This window comes from Ooceraea biroi, chromosome 2 (genome assembly GCF_003672135.1).
Source record: "Ooceraea biroi isolate clonal line C1 chromosome 2, Obir_v5.4, whole genome shotgun sequence".
Classification (NCBI taxonomy): domain Eukaryota; kingdom Metazoa; phylum Arthropoda; class Insecta; order Hymenoptera; family Formicidae; genus Ooceraea; species Ooceraea biroi.
This window is the reverse complement of record NC_039507.1, coordinates 12,692,786-12,703,013: the sequence shown is the minus strand read 5'-3', so window position 1 is coordinate 12,703,013 and position 10,228 is coordinate 12,692,786. Positions and strand designations below refer to the sequence as shown.

General features: G+C 31.7%; 1 non-coding gene across 1 annotated transcript; it reads right to left on the bottom strand.

The window, feature by feature from the left end:
* Positions 1-9,718: 9,718 nt before the first annotated feature.
* Positions 9,719-9,795, bottom strand: Trnan-auu. Its single transcript has one exon. It is a non-coding gene; the product is annotated as a tRNA-Asn (tRNA).
* Between the last annotated feature and the right edge of the window lie 433 nt (positions 9,796-10,228).

The window sequence follows — 10,228 nt, the reverse complement described above, 5'->3', positions numbered from 1 at the left end:
ATATATATATAGCAAAAAATATATATATATAGCAAAAGTTATAATTTACTTATTTTGCAGTATCGTCCATCTCGTATTTTTGAGTGGTGCAATCTCGCACTTGGTGCCCAATAGCTAAGTTTTCGGGAACGTTTAAGTGAAAATATAAGAACTGACGGAATAATTGCGCGTAACTCTCCACGATCACGGCAGGACGTGAGCTAGCATGGTCGCAAATTTTTGGCAAATATATATATATATATATATAAATATTTCAGAGGAAAGTAAATATATTACGCATTTAATGTAGAATAAACGTTTTAAAGTTATGTCTATATATGTGTGTATATTCTCTCAACCTTCTAACACGATACTCTGAAAACATGATTTCGATATAACACGGTGTAAAAATTGCACAACAGTTCTCCTATAACACGGTGCGATATTCTTATAAGTAACAGTTTCCATATAGCACGACTTAATAAACTTGGACAATCCTCATATAGCACGAATGTTTCCAACTATTTTTATTAACATAAACATAGTTCTAGGTTTCGCTTGACACGGTTTATAACACGGAACGAATTAACCATGTTATAGGAAGGTTGAGTGTATATAAGCGCATACGAATATACCAGAAGATTTCTGATACTAAACAAAACAACTTTTTTCTTTACCAGAATTTAGTCCGAATGATAGTTTTTAAATGAGAACTATTTCAAATTATTCAATTAGCGAACTAGGCGCGTGCGAGCCAGGAGCGGCACAAGACGCGCGTCTTATCGCACCATGAAATATCATGTGAGTCATATAGATTATTTTTCTCCTATTTTATTAACAGTGTTTTCCATTATTTAGATAAAATTATTTAGATTTTTATCTAGATGCGATCATTATTTATTTTATCTTTTATTTATATAATTAAATATTAAAGTATGTGGCATCTTTATTTGTATCTCATTGTCAGATAAGAAAAGTAGTATATTTTATAAAATATCGAAGATAAATGTAATCAGTGCGCACTGATTATGTAATAAGTGCAATTTTTCTCAAAACATTTCGCGTATTCGATCAAAACACTGTTAATACATTAGATATAATCCCATACAGCACTGAAAGAGTCCAGAAACATTGCATACACCTTACATTGAAACATTGTAATATTGCATGGAAGTTGCGAAATGTTTCGGCAACGTTGTTGCAAGCTTGCAGCAACAGTAAAATGTCCGCCCTAAGAAATATTGCAATGTAACATTATAGTAACATTATGATGCAATGTATTTGTAATAATATCAGCACGATAAGATTGTGAGTAAAAGATGAACATACCCTTTTTTGTTTTATAATAAACTGAGTGTATTAACAACCAATATTGTGTGTCCGTCTTTTATTATCTTTTATCATGAATATTTATAATATTAATTTTATTATAATATTGTTGTCCATGGATTACAGATTAGCTGTGCTGACACAAATATTTAAGCTTTAATATTGTTATGTCCGGGTTGGCCACCCGGCATAACGAAGAGCCGGTCAGCTGCCGATCAGCTGAGCCTGAGCGTCGTCGGATCGGCCATCGGAAGAAGACGCGAGCCTCCTGACGACGCACAGTGGGACAAAATCCCGAAAAGCTGGCCAAAACCTCAAAAATGAAATTTTGATTCCGAGAATTTTGAATGGTGGAAGATGTAGAGAGATGATTGGTGCATTAAATTCTATAGGTGAAAAAGGCCTACTCTCATACCTGCGTCTGTGTATTCAGTTCAAAGTTAACCTTCGTCTAGTGTCACGCATCGCACGAAAACATCGCACAAAATAACGTGTTACAAAGAACGTGAATAACTTGGAAAGGAAATATTCAATTTAATTCAATGTCATGGAGATGTTTCCTGGAGGTAAATAGAATATATTTTTACACTCATGGAAGCTAAATTTAATTTTTATCGTGTTGAAATAAGATATGATTCGAAGCGGTCATGAAAACGATATAATTGTAAGAACTTCTATTTTCAACTAGAGGAAAAGTTACATATCCCGCCATATCCCGCGAAGATCAAAATTTTGGGCTTTAGTTTAATCTGTTATCTTACGAAATTCACAAGAACTAGCTGCCCGTAGCTGCCCATTCGGCTGTAATAATTTGTAATACTTAATCTAACCAACATAACCTTATTTTATTTATTTTAACTTCCAATCTGACGTGAAAACAATGCAGGCGCAGTTCCAAAATATTTAATGAATTAGTTTGTACTTTATTTATTTTACAGCATCTGCTGATGAACAATTACAGTATACCAGAAAAGAAGTTTTTTTAATTATAAAAAAGCATTTGAAAAAGGAATTCTCTGTTTTAGTAGAACACTTAGAAAGAAGTATCTCCGAAAAAAGTGGACGTTCGGTATATATCGTCGCGATTTCTTACGAAAGTGTTCGAGAGTCAAAACACTGGAAGATACTTTTAATCGGCTTTTAATAACTTCTGATCCATATATTTCCAGTCTCAGAAAATTACCGCAGAAAAAACTAAAGAGTTTATGTCGGGAAGCTGTAGAGCTATTACTCCCTTCTGCAGTGTCTCTTACAACCGGAACGACACCTGGCCCAGCGAACGACAGCGATTCAGAAATTGATTATAATTCTGACATGAATTCCGATTCTGACATATATTGGGTTGTTCGGAAAGTTATTTCGTTTTTTCAAGGAAAAATGAAAGGCGGTTTTTTCATATTTAGAATAAATTTTATTCAGTGATGTATTGGCCATTTTGTTCCACTACCTTTCGCCATCTTTCTGGCAACTTTAAGATTCCACGCTCATAGAAGTCCTTCTCCTTATTGACAAAAAATTGAAGCAAGTGATTTTTGACGCCTTCATTTGAATCGAAGTTTACATTGTTCAAAGAATTTTGTAGAGACCGGAACAAATGGTAATCGGATGGTGCCAGATCAGGAGAGTATGGTGGGTGTGGTAGCACATCCCATCCAAGCTGTAAAAGCTTCTGGCGAGTGACCAAACTTGTGTGTGGTCTGGCATTGTCGTGATGGAATACGACACCTTTCCTATTCGCCAATTCCGGTCGCTTCTGCTTGATGGCAGCATCCAATTCATCCAGCTGACGACAATACACTTTCGAATCAATCGTCTGGTTGCTTGGTAGTAGCTCGAAAAATACGATTCCCTTCCAATCCCACCATACAGAAAGCATGATCTTCTTTTGATGAATATCTGCCTTGGATGTCGATTGAGCAGGTTCATCTTGCCTGGACCATGATCGTTTTCGCTTAACATTGTCGTAAACAATCCATTTTTCATCTCCAGTTATGATTCGCTTCAAAAATGGTTCATTTTCTTCACGTTTCAACGATGAATCGCAGATGGTAATGCGTCGAATCAAGTCAATTTCCTTTAAATTGTGTGGAACCCAAATATCGAGCTTTGAAACGAATCCAAGGCGTTTCAAATGATCGTAAACGGTCGAATTCGATAAATTTAACTTTTCAGCAATTTCGCGTGTTGTTATGCGACGGTTTGCATCCACCAGAGCCTTTATTTTCTCGTCATTAGCTTTAATTGGCCGACCTGAACGTGGTGCATCTTTCAAATCGAAATTTCCAGTACGAAATTTCGAAAACCAATTCTGATACTGACGTTCACTCAATACATCTTCTCCGTACACGGTACACAATTTTTTTCTCGCTTGCACTGCATTTTTACCCTTTCGGTAGTAAAAAAGCAAAGTATTACGAAAATGCTCACTTTGATTTTCCATGTTTGATGTGATGCCAAAAAACAATTACTTGACAGATCGCAACACAATAAGATACTAAATGACGTCTGAAATGTCAGTTGTCAAAATATAAAACGAATTTGCCGCTTAGAGTAAGGTTAAGTATCGAGGAACGCGACTAACGACATCGCTTTGTGAAAAACGAAATTACTTTCCGAACAACCCAATATTAATTTTATTAACAATTGTTTGTAACGATGAATTTCAATTCTGATGTAAAGTAATTTCATTAATAATTCTTAATACCGATTTTTATCCATATTTAAAACCTATTTTAAAATAAATAGCCAATTTTTTCAAAAATCTAACATTTTTCATAAATGCGTCCTCCATATTGGATCCGCCATTTTGTTTACAGTATTTTTTACTTCGGATTTGTAATCAGCGACCTCGAAACCTTATGTATACCAATGTTTTCTCGAATCTATGTACAATTAAGGTTTTGGCCAGCTTTTCAGGATTTTGTCCCACTGTGCGGCGGTAGAGATGTTATAGTTACAAGCATTTTGTTCTTGGAATGTACCAATACGATAAATCAATTCCAGTACGAAGATATATTAAAAGACATAATGCTGCTTTATGACTGTAATTGTTTCGGAAATGACTTCATCTTCTAATAGGATAATGATCCAAAGCATATAGCAAGGAGTATAAAACACTTCCTTGCAGAAGAAAAAGTCACTTTATTACTATCGCCATCTCAACCACCTGATTTTAATTCAATTGAAAACTTGTATAGTACTATAAAACGTAATGTACAATAGTATTTAAACTCGAAAAATCTATATGATCTGTATTCTACAATAGAAACAGCATGTACTCTTACAGTGGATTAAGTTTAGACTCGGTGTCAAAGAGATGTCCTAAGGTATTGAAGCATAAAGGTTATTCAATGAAATATTAATTTCTAAATATTAATTTGTTCTGTAATTTTCGATATATAATATTCAATGTAATAAAGTCTTAAACTATTGTCTATTGCTATTCAATAGTCTGCTATTCAATTTTTCTTTTCTCTTAAGGTAAAAGTCCCAATGACTAACCACGTCCCATTACCTAGCCATTGATGGGAATATATTTATTATTAAGCTGTATAGTATACATATTACACAATATTACAAAGATATTTTTACTGATTTATCTTATTCAATTATTAAGTGTCTTATATAAAAAATTGTGGTTAAAAACATTTTGTTTAAAATATAAGAAGAATGGTTTAAATTATCGCAAACGAGTGCACCGCGAATGTTGTTAGATTCCTTACAATTTTATTAAGAAAAGTGTAGTACTTGTCAAGATGATAATTATCATAATATTAGGTTAATCGTAATAAAATAGCGTAAATAAAATAGCTATAGAATCTTAAAATTATAATTAGTAAGTAGAAAAGGAAAAATTTGACATTTAAATTATTTTTCCACTTTTAAAAAGCCATGTTAAATCAAATCGAAATCATTGTTGCCTCTTTTCCGCGACGCTGATTGGTTATCTCAATTCGCGTTGTGCGTTATGTTCAGTTTAGATTACCATCGCGCGGCTGTCTTCGCGTGGAGATAATTTGGTAGAGTGTGATAATTGTGCATGTAATAAATAATAGATATAAGATATTATTATTCGAAACATTATTAATATTGAAAAATAAAATAGCGCGCGCTTCATTTGTAAAAATATTGTATAACATATATATAGAGTAATTCGCTTAAAAAAAAAGACAAGAGCTGATCCGTAAGGGATTCGAACCCCCGCCCTTCGATGATTCAATTAGATCGATGCTCTTACCGCCTGAGCCAGTGTTGCTATTCGGGCCGCTTTTTCTCGCGCATGTGCTTGAAAATCGGTCTCAGAGACGTACTAATATAAGAAAAAAGGAGTACTTTCAGACCCTTTGCTTAAGCTGTTATAATAATAATCTAAAATTTTATTATTAATAAAAAGTTAATTAGTAAAAGTAAAGAAATAATAAAAAGTGAAACATGTACATATAATTTTACTTTAATAATAATAAATATAATATTATAACAAACAGACTAAAGAAGAAAAGGATGTTTAAATAATTTTTAATTACGTTTTAATAGCTAAAATACTTTATTTGGCAGAATCACAAAGAATACCAACATTTGTTGCGAGAGTAAGGAAAACTGCCATAAAACCTTACTAGTATTCATAAAATAAAATATACATGACAGATATTAATTAACAATTATAAATACAAAATCCACATTTTTCTTAATATAAATATAATTATAAACATAAAATACATATTTACATATTTAATCTATGTAGTCAACATACAAACTTACAAACAATAGTTATTAAATATTTAAATTCTGTAATAATATGTAAAACCAAACATAAAGCCTTTAAGAATATTAACAAAAATAAATTTTCTTAATTATAACAGAATAAATAATTATAATTATAAATAAGAAAATAATTTTTCAAAATAAAAATTGCAGATTATGCAGGTACATAAGTTCTTGGCGAGTGGAGAACTTGGCGGAATCGAGACAATAGATTTAAGGTATCCCCGATGAATCTTGTCGCACGCGCGGAAAATCGTCCATCTCTTCTGTCAGGTCGGGCTCATCTACCCTGAGTGTATTCGGAGGATTTAGCGGAGGCTCGCCAGAAAAAAAACATGGAAAAAAACATGGTTAATACATGTAATTTGTCAAATAACAATATACAACTAACATGAAATATAATGTGAAAATAGTAAAATAAAATTAAAAATATTATATGAAAAGTTTACATAAATAAAAAAAATAAATGTTAAACACTATCAGATTAACTGCTATCAGATTGTCTTGCATATAAATTTTGCGGGTTATGCAACTCTAAATGTCTTGAATCAATTCCAAAATTAATACAATTAATGCCTTCAGCCTGAAAACTAGATCGCACAATGCTAATCGCGGAAACAGTATCAACAGATAATCGATTTCGTTTTTTATTTTTTACGTCAGTAAGTATTGAAAAAATCCGTTCGGCTTCGGCATTTGAATGGGGAAGAGAAAGGACTGCTTCAACTAATAATTTTAAATTTGGAAAAACTTTCTCTTCATTATCATCTTTATATTCTAATATGTTTTGCCACACTTTATCAATTTCTAAAGAAAGTAATTCTGTTTTTTGTGATTCATCGAAAATTGATGGCAGAATTCTCCATTCAAACGCTAATTTTGTAATATCAATGTGTGTATTATTTATACGCGCTGCAATATCTGTTAAATCTCTAATTATAATTCTGCCTTCGTCAAAAAGAGCAATTTTCGGATTTAAAAAAGTTAATTGTTGAAAAAATATAGATTTGTATGGTAAACGTTTTACCATTTCCCGGACTGCTGTTTTATAAAAGTCTAAACATTTTAACTGAACTTCTTGCGCGCATTCTACAGATTGTGTTGCTAAAAAGTTTTCACAGTCGGGTCCCACATATATATTATTAAGATCTTGTATCTAATTCTCATCGTCAATATCTAAAGAAATAATATTTTGCAAAACCTCTGGATGTATAAAATTTTGAGCAATTTGCCGAATTATTTGTTGAGACTCTTCAAATAATTTATGAATCAAAATTTTGCGTGACTGGAAAGTAGCGTTAAAAATATTGAAATATAATAACGAATATTTTTAAAATAATAAATATGCTTTTATGTTATTATTATTTAAATCTGTTAAAATAATTTCCGCAGATCTTAATTTATCTTCGTGAACAGCTAATATAAAATAACTTTTTAAAGCTTCCCAATTGTCGAGAAATCTGACCACGCATTTGTGCAAAACAAGCCATCTTGTATTTGCTAATTTTTTAATTTTATTTTTTTCTATTTCAAAAAACTCTTGAAATTCTTGTAACATTGCGCATCTCTTTGCACTGCCCGAAATATAAGTAGCAACTCCTCTAACTAAATTCTCACAAGATTGTGGCAATTCTCGCAGGCTTTACTAGCTATAATCGCGAAAGAATGGCATATATAATTCAACAAAATTATTCCCGGAACTTCGGACTGTAAACGAGAAAAAAAAGAATTATTACATCCAATCATAACGGATGCATTATCACTTGCCATTCCAACTATATTTTGAATAGGAATTTGATGTTTTTCCAAAAGTTTCTGAAATAATTCAAAAAGATTGTTTGCGGAACAATTTACAGCATTTAATGGTAATAATTCCAATAATTTTGTTTCGACTGTTTTATTTATCGGTGACAAATATTGTATAAGGACGCATAAAATTTTTGTTTCTGAAATATCCGTAGATTCGTCAATTAAAATAGAAAATTTTTGTTTTTGCAAAATATTAACAAGTTTTTCTATTTCCCGTTTTGCGATTACATCTTTTACAATATTGGTGCACTTAGATCGAGCCAATGAAAGATCTTGAACGATTAAAGAATCTATAAATACGTTTTTTAACAAAGGAATTGAATGATCTGCGGTATAAAAAGCAACATTATGCTCGGCAAAAAATGCTGCTAATTTAATTTCAGCTCGTTTAATGTTATCAATATGTGAACTACTATTACTCTGAAGGTTTTGGCTTTGACTTTGAGAATTATATTTTTTTATATGTTTGACCGTTTGTGAATGGCGTGTTAAATCTGTTTTGCAGCATCTGATAGTGATATTGCACAAAATACAAATTGCTTTATCATTTTCTGTAGGATGAGGAGCCAGCCATCCTTTAAATAAATTATCATCTAACCAAGATTTATGAAAAACTCGCGCTTTTTTAATAGCTCCTTTCGAATCCATTTCCATTAAATAATTAATATAAATTTGTTATGCTTATATGTGTTAAATACTTGTATGTTGGTGATAAACATCTACTTACCTACTCTTATTCGCTGTCCATCACCTTTTCGCGCCCAACATTTGTTTACCTAAACGACAGTCGCTACCGACTACCGTCGCTACTGGTTTCATAGTTGCGCGCCGCGCATGCGCGAGAAAAAGCGGCCCGAATAGCAACACTGGCCTGAGCTAACAGACCTTGTAGCAATTTAATATTTATTTTGACTAGTACAATACAGGCGCGCGCTATTTTATTTTTCAATATTAATAATGTTTCAAATAATAATATCTTATATCTATTATTTATTATATGCACAATTATCACACTCTACCAAATTACCTCCACGCGAAGACAGCCGCGCGATGGTAATCTAAACTGAACATAACGCACAACGCGAATCGAGATAACCAATCAGCGTCGCGGAAAAGAAGCAACAATGATTTCGATTTGATTTAACATGACTTTTTTAAGAGTGGACAAGGTCCGTTAGCTCAGGCGGTAAGAGCATCGATTTATTGAATCATCGAAGGGCGGGGGTTCGAATCACTCACGGACCAGCTCTTGACTTTTTTAAAGCGAATTACTCTATATATATATATATATATATAATATGTATAATATTTTTACAAATAAATAATAAAGTTATATTGAATATGCTATATCAAGTATGAATTTGAGAAGGATTTGATTTATTGAAATAAATTATTTATTACCATGTAAAACTTTCTTTAAAACATTATTTTCTAAACCTCTATATATTTTTTTATTTAATATCCACTCTTAAAAAAGCCATGTTAAATCAAATCGAAATCATTGTTGCCTCTTTTCCGCGACGCTGATTGGTTATCTCGATTCGCGTTGTGCGTTATGTTCAGTTTAGATTATCATCGCGCGGCTGTCTTCGCGTGGAGGTTAACAATTTGGTAGAGTGTGATAATTGTGCATATAATAAATAATAGATATAAGATATTATTATTCGAAACATTATTAATATTGAAAGTTTTACATGGTAATAAATAATTTATTTCAATAAATCAAATCTTTCACAAATTCATACTTGATATAGCATATTCGATATAACTTTATTATTTATTTGTAAAAATATTACATAACATATATATAGAGTGATTCGTTTAAAAAAAAGACAAGAGCTGGTCCGTGAGGGATTCGAACCCCCGCCCTTCGATGATTCAATAGATCGATGCTCTTACCGCCTGAGCTAACGAACCTTGTAGCAATTTAATATTTATTTTAATATTTTAATTTTTCAACGTTTTCTATTAACTTTTTTCTTATTGCGCCTTCTCAGAATAAATTGTTTTATAATAAAATTATTTTGAATATACTACAAATATTATAGCTAGTTATTGGGACTTAAATAATTGGACACTAGGACATATTGCTTTTTGATGGCCATGTATTAGTACATCAAGTCTACTCATATTTTAATTAAATTTTAATTCAATACTGCAAAAACTGTGAAAGTTCTTTGTTTCTATATGATACAAAATAGTAATATCTTTTTGTATATGCAAGCTATTTTTAATATAAATCTTAATATTTCGTTAAATTTTAGATATATTATCTTTGTATTTCTAAAGTGGCTAGTTATTGGGACTTTTACCTTATATATTAACGCAATCTGCGTCTTAATGCAGTCTT